Source organism: Mustela putorius, unplaced genomic scaffold (assembly GCF_011764305.1).
Source record: "Mustela putorius furo isolate JIRA1106 unplaced genomic scaffold, ASM1176430v1.1 tig00003853_pilon_pilon_pilon, whole genome shotgun sequence".
In the NCBI taxonomy this organism is placed as follows: Eukaryota; Metazoa; Chordata; class Mammalia; order Carnivora; family Mustelidae; genus Mustela; species Mustela putorius.
Window position 1 is genome coordinate 74,709,451 of NW_025422005.1, and position 16,576 is coordinate 74,726,026.

The 16,576-nt window shown below is 41.0% G+C and overlaps 1 protein-coding gene across 2 annotated transcripts in view; it reads right to left on the bottom strand.

The window, feature by feature from the left end:
* KYAT3 (kynurenine aminotransferase 3) overlaps window positions 1–16,576 on the bottom strand; it is a 57,674-nt gene that overhangs the window by 34,515 nt on the left and 6,583 nt on the right. Inside the window, exon 1 of one of the 2 annotated variants that reach the window (XM_004752646.3) lies at window positions 14,037–14,384. The exons of the other annotated variant lie outside the window; for it this stretch is intronic. The gene's annotated coding sequence lies outside the window, so the exon portion shown is untranslated. Of the gene's footprint in view, window positions 1–14,036; window positions 14,385–16,576 lie in introns of those variants that run through there. 2 annotated transcript variants of the gene reach the window in all.

Consider the following 16,576-nt stretch of genomic DNA (forward strand, 5'->3'; position numbering starts at 1 on the left):
TTTTTGCTCCCAGGTAAATTAATATCGTGCATACATATATTACACTGCTATGTTATAAACACAAAAATGCTAGTGAAATAATAAACAGCGTCTTTTTTTCCTCTACTTGAGGCTGAAAAGTGCAGTTCTGCAGAATCACCACTAGGTGGAACTCTTGGGAGAGATGAGAAAAAGCTTCTTGCCAATTCTCTCTGCAAGGGTTACTGCAATGGTGTTGGAACAAGGAAAACTTGGAAAGAAGAAAAAATATTACCCATTATCCTAAGTCTCTAGCATAGTAAAGTTTCAGCTATATATATTTTGAGCACTCTTCCTGCAAGACTGCTACTTTTGGGTCAGAGAGGACAGATGTAGAAAATTCTTCCCAGGTGGTGGGTTAAACCTGGGGAAACTGGGGGGTGTCAGCATCGATGCACCATGGGCTGAGTCAAGCATAAAAAGACAAAGAGTGCAAGAAAAGGTCAGAAACAGAACTAACAAGCCAATGGTTAGAGAGGTGACAACAATAATAGATAGGAGAGGCAGACAGACCCCAGTACTTCAAGAGTAGGCTGCAGCAGAAAGTAAGTAACAATCTAATGGGTACACCTTAATGTGTCTGGCCACTGGGGTAACTGAAACATCCCTTCTCTTTCAGATCTATGAATCAGGCATTTCTAATTTTCCAAACATTTGCCTTTTCTTTTAAGAGAGCATCTTAAACATTTTATGAATTTTCTGACATAAAATTTTCACTTTGATTAGCAGGTATTATTTCAGGTTTTTTACTCATTCGTTCCCTATTGTTTGGGCGTTTCCCGTGTTTTGAAACTATAGGTAGTGTGTTTCTACTGTGCATTTAATTATAGGTTCTTATTCTGTTTCCTTCAGTTTTGGAGTTTGATGTGGAGGGGAATGCCCTACTATAACACAAGTATTTATTATTACAAGAAGGATGAAATATCATCAATATATAGTCATCTAGTTTAGCTAAACTAACTGAACACACAGTTTTTGATTTAGTTTTATGGAAAAAGGTATAAAATCTGATGTTCCAACAACCACAATGATCATACTTACTTTCATTTTCCTTTATTCCTTAGCACTTACTTCCTAAATGTCTTAAAAAAAAAATACAGATCTACTTTAAAAAGAAATTTTGCAAGCCCCTGGGTGGTGCTCTTGGGTTAGGCATCCAGCTCTTGGTTTCAGCTCATGATCTCTGGGTTGTGAGATCAAGTCCTACATCAGGCTCCACGCTCAGTGAGGAGTTGACTAAGAATTCTCTCTCCTCCTGCTTGTCCCCATGCTTACTCTCTCATGCTCTCTCTTTCTCTAAAATAAATAAATCTTTAAAAAAAATAAATTTTGCATATAATTGCATAATTTATTGCATAACAAATTGCATAATTTATTGACACTTTACCAGTTTGAGAGTTTGCCAGAAAGTTGATTATTCCCTAACCTGACTAAAAAGAAACTCTTTCCTAGATTTCAGGCTGAGAAACAGATGAGTACACAGATGCCTTCGAAGCTCCCAGGCTGTATTACTCAGCTCTCTTAGCTGCAGAGACAGAAACTCAATCAAAAACAATTTAGGCAAAAGGGGAATTTATGAGAAAGCTCACATCACCATGATAAGGAAAGATGTGTGGCCAGGCTTACCAGTAACTCATATACATTTTTACCCAATCTTGGTCTGCTTTCCTCCACAGGTGACAAAAACAAAGTCACAGTTTTACCACCACTGTGTTTTTGTCACCTGTGGAGGGGACTGAGAGTTGCTTCCTCTATTTCAGTTTCGAAAATTCTAGGGAAAGGCTCCGAATGACCTAGCCTTGGCTAATAAACTGTGGCACTTCCACAACAATTTAAAAAGTACTATATTAGTATGGTTGTTAAGAACATGATGAAAAAATATTAGCAAACGCAGTGCAGAGCAAGATCATGAGGTGTAGAGACGCAGTTGAATGATGATGCTCTTTTTTGGGGATAAAAAGACTATATGTCTTTTTAATGTCATGCCCACTACCCAGGCAAGTAATAGGACAGATCTGCTCCACAATCTCCCGGTTCTCTTAGGTGGGCTCCTTGAACAAGAGCCTGTTAATACTCTTGGATAGTACCTCTATAAGACATTAGCTTCTATTGAAAAACATGGTTGGAATGGGGAAAAGAGCATTTTCTGGAGAAAGAAGAGTTGATGTTCTTAAAAAGAGGGAGGGGTCTCAGGCCGCGGGAGTCCATCTAAATGGGAAGTTCACAGGGAATCTATGGCAGAGCTAAATGTACACAGCTGAAGCTTCTACTGCTGGAGCAGAGGGTCAGGGGAAAGAACTGGCTACAGAACCAAATTCTCAGGCAGGGGTGGAATTCAGTTTCCTCTTACCTGCCAACTGATACATTGCTAGCGACTGCAATCTCATGTTTCCTTTACATTCTAACCACACTGGCTTCCTTTCATTCATGCAATGACTATTTATTGAATATGTATTGTGCACAAGGTATTCTTCTGCATGGGATAGATCAGTGAGCAAAACAAACCAAGATTCCCTATTCACACTGAACCTTTCTTCTTTCTATACCCTAAACATGCCTGGTTTGTTTCCATCACATACTATATTACTCTATAGAGTTATTCACCTCCCCGTTCCAGGAGTGACTCTGAAATTGGCCATGTGATTTTCTCTGGTCAGTGGAGTGTGAGCAGATGTGATCTATACTATGTCTAAGAAGCTGTAATTGCTTCTGCATGGTTATGGCTCATACTCATACTTCTCTACTATGAGAAGACCATGTTTCAAAGTGGGGCTACTCAGTCGTGGAATAAAAAGACACAGAGTGGAGCTACCACCTGGAGCAAGCCACTACTACTGATTTACAGCCTATATATTAATACGGGTGAGTATAAAATGTTCATGACCTGAGAAGGTAGATTGTGTGGGTTTTGGTAGTGCAGCAAAGTTGCTGATATAAAAGCCTTTGCAGGGGTGCGTGGGTGGTTCAGTGGGTTAAAGCCTCTGCCTATGGCTCAGGTCATGATCTTCGGGTCCTGGGATCGAGTCCCACGTTGGGTGGGCTCTCTGCTCAGCAGGGAGCCTGCTTCCTCTTCTGCCTGCCTACTCGTGATCTCTCTGCCAAATAAATAAATAAAATCTTAAAAAAAAAAAAAAAGCCTTTGCAATTGCTGTGTGGTCTGCCTGGAATGCCCTTCTCTTAGGCCCAGATTCCCCACTCCCCCTTGCCTCGCCTCGCCTTTGTTTCCTTGGGTGAATGCTGGAACAGCGAGGGCTGCCTCCTCCACTTGGAAACTGGTGTGTAGCCAGGAATCTGTGTGTGTATGTGTGTGTTTATGTGTGTGTATATGCGGTTGGGCCTCATGGTGCCTTGGAAGAGATGCAAATGAGTTTCCCCTACTATATAAATAAATATTTATACACACACAAACACACAGGTACACACTCAAATATTAATTGAATATACCCTCTCCAGAGAGGGCTTCTAAAACTATATGCCTTAATATTACTCATCGCCTCTCTCCTACTAGCCCCAGCAAGAATTTTAGCAAGTTTCTCTATTTAACTTTCTTATGACATTCACCATTATTTGAAATTATTCTTTCTTTTTTAAAGATTTTATTTTTTTTTAAGGTCTTATTTACTCATTTGAGAGAAGGAGAGAGACAGAGAAAGAGCATGCACAGCGAGGAGAGGCAAAGGGTGAAGCAAGCAGACTCCCTGCTGAACCGGGAGCCTGATAACATGGGGCTCGATCCCAGGATGTGGAGGTGATGACCTGAGCCGAAGGCATCCGCTTAACAATCTGAGCCACCCAGTACCCCTGAAATTATTATTTCTTAATTATCAATCTTGCTCACTAAAATGAAAACCTCAGAAAACAAGGACTTACCTTGTTCAGTGCTGTATCTCTGGGATCTAAAATGGTCTTTGGCAGGTTGTATTTACAAGTATTTTCTGAACACATGAACGAAATCCCACCTCTTCCTAACTATCCTCATTTTTAAGTATTTCAAGGGCATCTTCCCTCTAACCCATCACCCAGTGCCACAGAGCTATGCACTTAAAGCACATCATGGGCTACCACTTCACTCTAAAATCTCCCCCGACTCTCCACAAACTACGGAATGTGATTCAAATTCAAACCTGGCATCCACGGCCCTTAGTCTATTTCCAGCCTTCTCTCCCACCATGCCATCCCCTCACAGACAGTGATTCAACAGCTCAGAGGCACTTGCCATTCTCTAATTGCATTTGTGGTGTTTGTTTCCCTTGCCTTTTTTTTTCCCCCCAGAGAGAGGGAGGAGGGAGAGTGCACATGTAAGAGAGAGAACTGGGGGAGGGACAGGTGGAGAGGGAGAGAATCTCAAGCAGACTCCATGCTGAGCACAGAGTCCAACAAAGAGTTCCATCTCATGACAGTGAGATCACGCCCTGAGCCAAAATCAAGAGTCTGACGCTTAGCCAACTGAGCTATCCAGGCATCCCAAAGAGAGAGAATCTTAAGGCTCCATCCTTAGTGTGCAGAGCCCAACACAGGGCTCAATTCCATGACCCTCAGATCATGACCTGAGCTGAAATCAAAAGTCAGACAGTTAACCAGCTGAGCTATCCAGGTACCCCTGTTTCCCATGCTTTTATTCGAATTCTTTCCCCCTATCTATAGGATCTTCTCCATAATCCCCACAGTGGTAGGCTCAGAAATGACTTCCCAAAAGATGTTTGCATGCTAACCCTTGGGACTTGTGACTATTGCCTTATATGGCAGTACAAATCATTCTATCCTCGCAGATGTGATTAAATTAAGGGTCTCGAGTTGGTCTTGATTATTTTGGACTTTTCAGGTGGCCCCTAAATATAATCACACACATCTTTAAAAGGAAACGGAAGGAGTTCATACATGTATAGACGAAAAGGCCGTGTGAAGATGGAACAGAGGGCAATCCGAAGATGCTGGCTAACATGACCAAAAGCCAAGGAGTACCAGCAGCCACCAGAAGCTGGATGAAGGAAGGAAAAGATTACTCCTAAGAGCCTCTGGAGGGAGTGTGGCCCAGTGATACCTTCATTTTGGCCCGGTGATACTGATCTTAAATTCTCATCTCCACAACTGAGAATAAATTTCTGTATTATTAAGCCATCAGGTTTGTGGTCATTTGTTACAGCAAGCAGCCATAGGAAACTATTAAACACAGTCTATCTGACAACATAGAGCATGGTGATTAAAGACATTAGGAATGTGATTAAAGAAAATTACTAAACCCTTCCAAACCCACACGTCCTTAGCCATAAATTGCATATAAAAATAGTATTTACAAAATAGGACAGCTAGAAGGATTAAATGAGACAGCATGTGAAGCACATACTGCAGAGGCACATGGTGAACACTCCAAGACATTTATATTACTGTCACTTGACTTAAACAAACTCTCTGCCCTCCCCTCTCTACCAGGATAGGCAAGACATCACCAGACACAATTCTAGACTCTTAACCTGCTGAAATAGCACCAGAGGAGTCTATGTAGGAACCCTCATTAAAACTTCCCTTATTTTCTATTCCTAAACCTCTTTTCCTTTGTCTTGTCACTTCTCTATAAATTTACTGTTCTTTCTTATGATGCTATCCAAGCTCAAGTTCTAACAATCCCTTTGAGTTAGTTATTCATTACTGAGCTCTCCCATGTGTATGTACAATGCATATGAAAATTAACTCTGTCCATTTTACTCTTATCAATCTGTCTTTTATAAATCTAATTTGCAGGGCCTCAGTCAGAAAACCTAGGAGGCTGGATGACAGAGTTATATTATTCCTCCCCTACATTCAATAGGTTCACAAATCTTAAATAGTTGCCAGGTGAGCCACAGAATGGGAGAAAGTATTACAACACATATCTTATAAAGACAATTATTTGGAATACATTAAGGAACTTCTACAACTCAATGGGAAGGCAAACAGGATTTGACAGCCACTTTGTAGAAGATATATGAATGGCCAAAAGCACGTAAAAGATCCTCAATGTCATTGATCATTAGGGAAATGCAAAATAAAACCACAATGAGGTACTACTAGATACCCATCTGAATGGCTAAAATTATGGAACTCACACAACTCTAGTGGGAAAGTAAAATAGTACAACCACTTTGAAAAGCTGCTTAGCTTAAAAAGTAAACATAATTGTAGCATACAACCTAACCATTCCACTGTTAGGTATTTACCTAAGAGAAATGAAAATGTATGGTTCCACAACTGCTTGTACACAAATGTTCATAATAGTTTTATTCACACTAGCAAAACACTGGAAAAAATCTATAAGTCCATTAACAGGTAAAGGGGTAAACAAATAACAGTACATCATTTGTTTATATATGCTATATAATGGCACACTATTTAGAAATAAAAAAATAATGAACTACTGATATATCACAACATGCATAAATTTAAAAATCATTAAGCATATGAGGAAATGATAAAATAGTATATATAATACAATTAATATAAATAATTTAAATTTTTTTTACACATTTATTTATTTATTTAGAGAGAATGTGTGTGAATGGGGGTGGGAAAGGCAGAGGGAGAAGAGAGAGTCTTAAACTCCACGCTCAGTGTAGAGCCAGAGGCAGGACTTGATTTCATAACCCAGAGCCAAAATCAAGAGTCAGAGGTTTAATCAACTGAGCCACCAGACATCCCTAAAATAACAACTTTTTTTAAAAAAAAGCAAACTAATCCATGGAGCCAGAACAAATCAATAGAGACAGGGATGGACTGCGAAGGAGCGTGAGGGATCTTTCAGGGTGATGAGCATGTTCTGAATGTTGATTTCAGCAATAGTTTCATAATACATACATCTTTAAGTAGTCAGTGAGTTTTACACTCTAAATGGTTGCTATTTATTGCATCTTGATAAAGCTGATTTTAAAAAGCTGCCAGAGTAGTTTCTTATAAAACTAAAGATACTCTTACTATATAATCTCTCAATCACTTTCCTTGGTATTTACACAAAAGTGGTGAAAAATTATGTTCATAAAAAATCCTGTGTGTGCATGTTTATGCAACTTTATTTATAATTGCCAGAACTTGGAATCAACAAAGACATCCTTCATTAGGTGAATGGATAAACTGCAGGATACTGTAAAGGTGCATTTGTGTCATTACACATTGTCAAAATCCATAGAATGTGCAACACTAAAAGTGAACCCTAATATAAACTGTGGACAATGTAGTTTCATCGTAGTTTCAATGTAGGTTCATCGATTGGAATAAATGCATAACGGTGGTGGTGGGTATAATAAAAAGGCAGGCTATGCATGTGAGAGGGCAGGGGATATATAGGAATTCTCTAGTTCCTGCTCAGTTTTGCTCTGAACCTACCTATAGTGCTCTAAAAACCAGAGATCTACTAAAAAAAAAAAAAAAAAAAAGAGAAAAAAAAGGTTCCAGAGCATCCTAAAATCTTATCTTCTTTCTCCCTTTGAACAAAATACTCCTCAATCAGGCAGGCATTAATAGAGCTATCTCATAGATTTTGATGTCTTCCAAGTTATGATTGTACATACATTCCCAAAACACCCCAGACAAATGGGTCTCTCACCACTAGATGGCACAGAATGTTCCTGCAATGGCAGAAGAACCGAAAGTAAAACTCCTAAGTGGAAACAGAGAGCAGGGATCAATGACTTAAGATATACACGGGGAAAATCTAATTATATAAAAGTCCAGCTTTTAAGCATCATATATAGTTGTTTCATGTTACACTTACTTGTGTCTAATATCCTGTAGCTATTTGGTATTTGTCGACTAAATAAGTGAGGGAAAGGGAAGGAATCTCAATCCCTTCTCAGAGACAATACATTGCAGAAAAAATGAGTTCTTTAGGGGAGAATATGGAGTGGTTACAGCACACCCTCACAGGGCTAATTCTAGCAGAGCTAAATTTGGTCTTTAACATATTTTGGACCTTTGCAGACTGAGGGTAACTGACAGAGATGCAAACTCTGGTTCTAGAATTTTGATTGACTTCCCTCCATCCAGGGACTGACATTCCTTTGAACTGGTTATAACTTGTGTTATTCTCTCATATGAATAAAATAAAAATCCTTAATACACATTCATTTTTACATCTGTGTAAGTCAGGATTTTGCCCTTTTCTGAAAATTATCTTTTAACAATACCTGTAGAGAAACAAGTTTATTGGAAGCAAGAGTGTTTCTTCAAACCTGGGAGCTGACAGAATAAACATATGGTTGGAATGCCAAAAAATGGGACTTGGGTCAAGGAAAAAAAAAAAGCCTGATTTATTCTCTTTGAAAATCAGGCTTGGGCGAAGATCCTGTGTATTTACTGACCCCACCTACACTCACAGAGGTGAATCTTTTTGCCTGTCTGGACTATATAAACCCATCCCCCAACCCTCAAAGTTAATTAGGTTGGGATGGACAGAGTCAAGCTAAACTAATCAGGACAACTCTTGGAAATATGGATTTGAGATTGGGCAAGAGGTCTTGGGTTCCTACTGTGTATTTGTACCAGGAAGATACATAAACTAGATCTGGGGCCCTGCCAAACTGTGTCCTGCAATATATGCCTATATTCCAATTAAAATTTCCAAGCTCGTTTAATACAAAGAGTTTCAAGCCAGGTAGATCTTACTTTGAAATTAAACATCAAAACTACAAGCTGTGTGAAGTAGGAGGTTACGTGACTTCTCTGAAACTCAATTTCCTCATTTGTTAGTAAGGAAAATGAACCTGCGCCCCATGCAATTGCCACGATGCTTAAGCACACTAAATCCGTAGTGGAAAACATACCATACACTTAACACCAAGTGTCCACTTAGGAAGTGGAAAAGATTATCTTAAATACAAAGAGGATGAGTGACTTAACACCAAATATGGTAAGGAGAATTGGGTAGGTACTAACTGTACAAGAGATAATATTTTCACATCAAAAAACAGAGCTGTGATTTCTTTAGGAAGGACAGACCGAAGGAAAAGAGACAGTTTTTGTTTCAGCTGCTATAAAATAAACGTTTTGTGTTTTTCTGATGGACATGTAAATTTTAGAAGATGCTTTTAAAAAATTTACCTATTTTTTTTTTTTTTTTTTAAGTAGGCTCTATGCCCAGCATGGAGCACAGTGTGGGGCCTAAACTCATGATCCTGAGATCAAGACCTGAGCTGAAATCAAAAGTCGGATACTGGGGCACCTGGGTGGCTCAGTTGGTTAAGCTGCTGCCTTCAGCTCAGGTCATGATCCCAGGGTCTTGGGACTAAGTCCTGAGTTAGACTTCCTGCTCAGCCAGAAGTCCACATCTCCCTCCCCCACCCCCCACCCCTCCCCTCTCCCTGCTTGTGCTCACTCTTGCTCTCTCATTCTGTCAAAGAAATAAATAAAATCTTAAAAAAAAAAAAAAAAAGAGTCTGACACATAACCAACTGAGTCACGCAGGCACCCCAGACCTACCTTTTAGAGTAGTTTTAGGCTCACACCAAATTGAGTAGAAAATACAGGGTTCCCATATATCCCCACGTACTCTCCCCACCAATAACATCCCGCATCAGAGTGGTGCCTTTGTTATAGCTGATGAACCAATATTGACACATTATCACCCAGACTCCAGTTTATCTTAGGGTTCCTTCTATGTGTTGTAAATTCTATGGGTTTTGACAAATGTGTCACATGTGTCCATTATAGCGTCATACAGAATATTTTCCTTGAGAAGTCCTATTTAGGAAGGCTATTTGGAGGAGAAGCAGGCAACACATTATTAATGAAAGCAAAGCAGAAAACCCGTGGGCTACAAACTGTAGTCTGGATGATTAACCCTAAAAAAAGGTTAGTCTAGCCAAGGATAACATGGTGAGGTAGAAGAGGGTGTTCCATGAGACATCTCACCAGCAAGGACTCCTTTCTTCCTTCTTTTCTTCTTCCCTTCCACCTTTCTCTCATCAATCACTAATTCTTTTCTTCGGCTTTCTGGTGCCAAGGGATTAAAAAAAACTTTATATCCCAGTTTCTAAGCCTTTGAGATCTAGGTGTTAAATAGGGGACAGATAGTGATTTTTATCCTGAGTTCCTCTTCTTTCTTTTCTTGCTTTATAGCAGTAATTCTTTTCTTAACCTTTAAAGTATTATTTATCATGTTTCTGTTGGCCATCTGGATGTCTTTTTTGCAGAAATGTCTGTTCATGTGTGGGGTTATGGACACTGGGAGGGTATGTGCTATGGTGAGTGCCGTGAAATGTGTAAATCTGGCGATTCACAGACCTGTATCCCTGGGGATAAAAATATATATATGTTTATAAAAAAATTAAAAAATTAATAAAAAGATACTTAGCCAATTAGAAATAGCATAAAATAAAAATAAATAAGCAATTTAAAGTATTATTTATCTAAAATTACAGAAGCAACAAAAATACAATGTTGTAAAAACAAGCAAGTAATAGACAAATTGTAGCCCAGCCCCCAGTACAGTCCTTTCCTCAGAGTTATCTTTTATGTAAAAAGTTTCCATTGACACTAGTGATGATCTTTCCTGTTCTTTTTTTTTTTTTTTAAAGATTTTATTTATTTATTTGACAGACAGAGATCACAAGTAGGCAGAGAGAGAGGAGGAAGCAGGCTCCCTGCCGAGCAGAGAGCGCGGGACTCGATCCCAGGACCCTGAGATCATGACCCGAGCCGAAGGCAGTGGCTCAACCCACTGAGCCACCCAGGTGCCCGATCTTTCCTGTTCTTTACCATCTATTCTTGAAACAGAAAAATTCTAACAAAAAATCCTTAATTTAATCGAGGTGTCTGAAATTTGATGGGCTGTTTATAGTATTACTAGTATCTAGTTGGGAGGATAAAAAAAGCAGTACCTATAAAAATTCCTATAGATGTAATTAAACTTCTTCCTAAATTGTCTCAAATATCCACACAGGGCCTTGAACCAATAAGAGAAGACCTAATCAGCCAGGAGTCAGTTAATTCTGTACCAGCCCCTTTAATACTCAAGGGTCTGGCTAGTCTGGAAACCTACTGGGAAGGGATAGCTATTTGTCCAAATCTATCAACAAGACAGTTATTCCGCCTTTCCGAAACATCCTTTTGTCACAAGTTCCATCTGACTCAAAATGGCTCACGTGGCTCACTCTGTTCAGCCGCTTTAGCACCCCTGAAGATCCTGACAGCCAAGACCTATTTGCCCTTACTTAGAAAATCAATATATCTGGACAGTTGTATTCCGAATCCAAGGTTCACAGAGATCCCTTCTTATTTCTCTGGATTAACCCAAACTTTCTCTATAAGCAGACTATCTCATGATGCTCTTCTGCTTTTGCCACCATCTTTATCTTCAACATTGTAATATTCTTAATCCTGGCACATTATTGCTCCTGCCTAATGAAGGTGAGCCCCACGACCGGGAAGTACTGGCATCCTACTTCATGACGCCACATCCTGATCCAAGGCACACCCCTTTGACTAATTCCGATCTAATTTTGTTTGTGGATGAGCCATATTGCAAAAATGAAAAAGGGAAATTTCCAGGCTGGTTATGCTATTACCACCCGATATGAACTGCCTGGAGAGGGAAATCTCCCACGAGGTAAACTGGCCCACCAAGGAGAACTCCACACCCTCACCAGACTGTGCCAGCTATCAAGAGGACAAACTGTAATATTTATACACTAGCCAATACATTGTTGGGTTGTCCATGAATTCAGAATGTTATGGAAACAAAGGGGTTTTCTCATGTCCACTGGGACCCCGATGAAAAATGGACAAGTACACGACCACAACTGCTCTTTTATCTTCTGAAGTTGCCGTCCTCAAATACAGACACACACTAAAAGGACTAAGCCTGACTCTAAGGGAAATGCCCCAGTGGACTTTCATGCAGAGACAATAGCAAGAGAATCTCTAAAGGTTGTGGAACATGTGGGTAAAGTCTATTCCGCTTCTACAAAAGAATGACCTCTTGTTGCCAGATTTGCCATCCTAATGTCCTTGCGACATGGCACCAGTCTGCTTCTGAATCAGAAAAATTAGGATAGGCAAATAATGGCTCTAATTTCAACAGTCAGGGATATGGGAAGCCCAAGATGGGCCCTTCGTTCTTCCCAGCCCCTTGGCAAATTCTATTTTTTGATTTTTACATTGCTTCACCCACCATGATGTGTTTAAAATGACTCAATTTATAAATAAACATTGGTGGGGAGATTTCTACAATACTGCAAAACAAAAACAAAAAACAAATACCAGTTTATTGTCAATATCTAACCTATCAGGTCCATAGTTCTGGAAAACCCATTTTTGTTCCCAGATGCCTCAAACCTCCTCCCTGTGGACCTTTGGAATACCTGCAGCTGGACTTCATTCATTTGCCACAATTCTGGGATTATCAGTATGTTCCTGTTATTGTTTTTACATTTTCTAGCTGGCTAAAGTTTTTCCCTGCTGTGAGACTAATGCCCTCACCACGGCAAAGAAACTGTTAGCAAACATGCTTTCCACTTGGGGTACACATTCTACAATTTCTAGTGATCAAGATACCCACTTCACTGGGAAAATCATTCAAGCTTTAATAAAGGCCTTATAAACATCCTGGAATTATCATTGTCCCTAATACCCTCAATTACTGGCAAAGTTGAAAGAACTAATGGAATTTTCCAACCTAAAATCTCTAAGCTTAGACTCTACTGGACTCCCTTGGCCTAAGGCGCTGCTGCTAGCTCTGTTGCTAACTGACAATATCACCCTTGGAAAATATACACTCGCTCCATATGAGATGGTTACCAGTAGGCCAAAGTCTACTGGCATGCAACTTTCTGCTGATCCCCTGCCAGTATGATCCCTTTTCTGCCCTCATGCCAGTATGACCAGCTACTGTGAGCCTTTAATGACTAATGCTAAAGCCTACCATCAACAGGTTAAAGAAGGAACCCAGTTCCAGTTCAAAGGATCCTGTGGGTTAGTCTGGAGCCTGGTGATTTTGGAAGCCCTGTTGCAGAGAGGGGGTAAAAGCAGCTCTCAAGCCACATTGTAAACGACCTTACCAAATGTTCCTGACACTAGAGGCCAAAACTAGAGGGCACTGAGCCTTGCCTACCAATCTCACAGCTAAAGATGGTCCCAAATGGCCTCTGGTCCTGTATAGATGCTGGAGACCTCTAAATTGAATAGACAAGGGAAGACAAGTAGTTCACATCAAGGTGAGCAGCTTCTGCCCAAGGTGCCAGATCAAGACTTCATACTTTTAACATGAAATCTTTTTTTCTCCTTTTTCTTTCCACTGGTGACAGCCTGGAAAGATACGCTCTCATGTGTATCTCCCAGGCCACTGAGGAGTGGGGAGGTGTCATCTTTCAGACTGCTGGCTTGTCATCAAAGATTCCAATCTGTCCATGATGCTAGAGACCCCCTCGTCCTCTCTGTAACTAATTTCTCTTCTTTTCCTAATGTCACTGCAAACTACAAATGAATCCCCCAGAAGACTCCCACTAATTTCAACGTTTACAGCCAGAACAACCTGTCCCTTGCTTTTATCTTTCTTCAACTATGAGTGTATGGACCCAAGGAAACAGCTACTTATGTAAACCTTGGTACATTTGCACCCCCATGTTCTTGTGATCATCTAGCTTCTGCTCCCTGCTCTAAGGCATCTCACCAGCAGCACCCATCTTTGCAGGGTATTTAGAATGAACAACTCTCTCAGGCTAGGAGATTTTCTTCTGGTGGATTTTCTTCTGATTTTCTTCTGCTAGGTATTTAGAATGAACAACTCTCTCAGGCTAGGAGATTTTCTAACTGACCCCAGGCTGGAGAGGGTGAATGCAATAATCCCTGAGAATGAATTCATTAATAGCACCACCTAAAGGGAATGGTTGTGTGTCTTTGAGGCAGTTAACATTCTACGTTGGCCTATGAATGCCTAGTTGGTGCACAACTGGGCAATGACTCTTAAGTTAATTGTACAGCTAACTTTTTACAAACAAAGACATCTCATTAGTAGATTCCCCTGAACTTATACCATCGAGATGAAAAAGACCTACCAGGAGGCATTCATGATTCAGGATTTGCTTCTTTTTGGCAGGGCCATGCTTTCCTGGTTAGGAGTTAATGAAAACAAGATGTGATCAGAAACCTCTCCCTCACTCTTGAAGATAACGTAGAATCTGTTGCTAATGGCCTAGACACCCAACAAAGACCTTGAGCCTCTCTGGCAAAGTTGTCCTTGATACTAGAACAGCTCTTGATGATCTTATAGCTGAACAAGGAGGTGTCTGTGGTGTGGCCAACACTACCTCCTGTGCCAAGATTAGCATTCTGGGAAACTGAAGCTAAATTACATGAGATCACAGAAAAAAATGACTCCTGATGAGGGAGCAGGAGGCTGGCTAAGGACAAAGCAAAAGCTGGCGCCTTGCACCCCCTCTTCACCCACTCCCCTCCGTATGTGTAGCATTCCTCAGGCACCCCTGACTGCCATAAAACGATAGTTTAAAAAAACAAACAAACAAAAAAAAAACGATAGTTAACTTGCAGAGATCATAGTCCTACAAGGCAGGAGTCTCCCTTGGTTTGCAAATGTCCTTGAGATTTACAACAAAGAAGTTACCTTATCAATAGCCCAATTTCCAAAGACACAGAACTCAGTTCCTCAAGCCCTAATGTCACCCTCCCCTCCATAAAAAACTGAAGGAGGTGGAGGTAGAAGGAAAAGTAAATAAAGTTAAATTTCTTCTAAACCTAAATCTCATTAACAAGGATGCTTGATAGCAGGAATGTAACATTCCACCAGGAGACTCCCAATTGTCTTTATGTTAATGCCTCATTAGAGGGAAAGTGACCTTGACTTGATAGTAACCAGGCCTTCAATATCCTCATAGTATTCTTTGCCCCAATAGCCCTTCTGAACACCCCTTTGTCCTCACCTACCCAACTCCTGTGTATATCACCAGCCACTCCTCACAACCCGGGGCAGCTGCAGCTCTTTCTGCCCACGGGTCTTGTCCCCGTGCTTTAATAAACCATCATTTTGCACCAAAGATGTCTCAAGAATTCTTTCTTGGTCATCGGCTCCGGACCTCAGCCCACCGAACCTCTTCACTTCCATGGGGGCTTTCTTTGACTTATTTGATTTTGACTGGTTTGGGTCTTGGGGCCGTGGCTGCAAAGTACACTCCAAACACTGGGAATTCTCCTCCGTACAGCAATCATAATAATCTTCCTGACGCACTGTATTCTCTCAAAAGCTTTACATGCATGTGTGTAGCCATTAACCATCAAACAGTGGAGTGGACCATCTAAGAAATGAAGAAAATAACCAACTTAACAAGTGTAAACTGAAAACTGTGACCTGTGAATATCAAGAAGTTGAATAGGAATATCAGGACCTATAGGCACCAGACAAACAACGAAAACTGTGAATTTCAGAGTGGTAGCTGAGAGTGGTGCTAGTGTCTTAAATTTTGATCACATCTCTCAGTTACCTAGAGATTTGAGAGAATTGTTAAAAACAAAACCACAAGCCCAAAATGATGCCACTTAGATCAAGTTCCCAAATTGGGGTTTAATACCTAATCTAATGACACTTCCAACCTCCACCAGAAATGCTGTCTTAACCAGTCAGCCAGGAATTTTTCAATCAGTGCCAAAAAGTCCATCACATGGGCCCCTCACACCCCCAAAGAAAGATGAGGTAATCTGCATGGTAAGATCCCTTGTCATCTACCCCCCCACCCCACCAATGGAAAGCCACCTGGCCTGGAATTCATTACTTTCCTTTGCTAATTACTTTCTTTCCCCACCCTCCTTCCGTTTTTGTATTGCTCCCTGGGGGCTCTTCTCTGCCTCCTGGATGGGATGGGTGCCCTGCTCAGGAGTCATTTAATAAAGCCTGTTAGATCTTCAAATTTTCTCAGTTGGCTTTTGTTTCTTTAACAGTACCATCTAGTACCCAGTCCATATTCATATTTTTATGATTGCCTTTTGTTAGGCTGGCAGGAAGGGCTACCAAAGATGGCGAAAGTTCCCGCCACACGACCTGAGCTTGGACAGGAGAACAAAGGACCAAGATGGCGAAAGTTCCCGCCATACGACCTGAGCTCAGACAGGAGAACAAAGGCCCAAGCAGGAACCTGAGACCCCCGCCCTGGGCTCCTGTGGACCAATGGGATCCCGATGAGCAGGAGGGATATCCAAATAAGGGAAACTTGCCAAAAGACCCCTGAGCTTTCCCCAAGACCCCTTAAAAGCCCCCTCCTCCCTGCCTTGGGCGCGACTGCCCCCACTCTGCTTTCCAGAGTTGCGGAACCTTGCCCAAGGGTGCCCACCTCCTCCCGGTGCAACTTTCTCGGCTCCCCTTCACCTGGGCCCTGAAACTTCACCGGAGAGAACCTTTAATAAACCTTGCCTTACACTCACTTTGCCTGGTGTTGTGTTTATCTCGCCGGAAAAACCTTACACCTTTAAAAATATCTTTTTTACAGGGGCACCTGGGTGGCTCAATCAGTTAAGTGTCTGACTCTTGATTTTAGTTCGGGTCATAATCTCAGGGTCACAAGATAGAGCCCACAATGGGCTCTGTTCT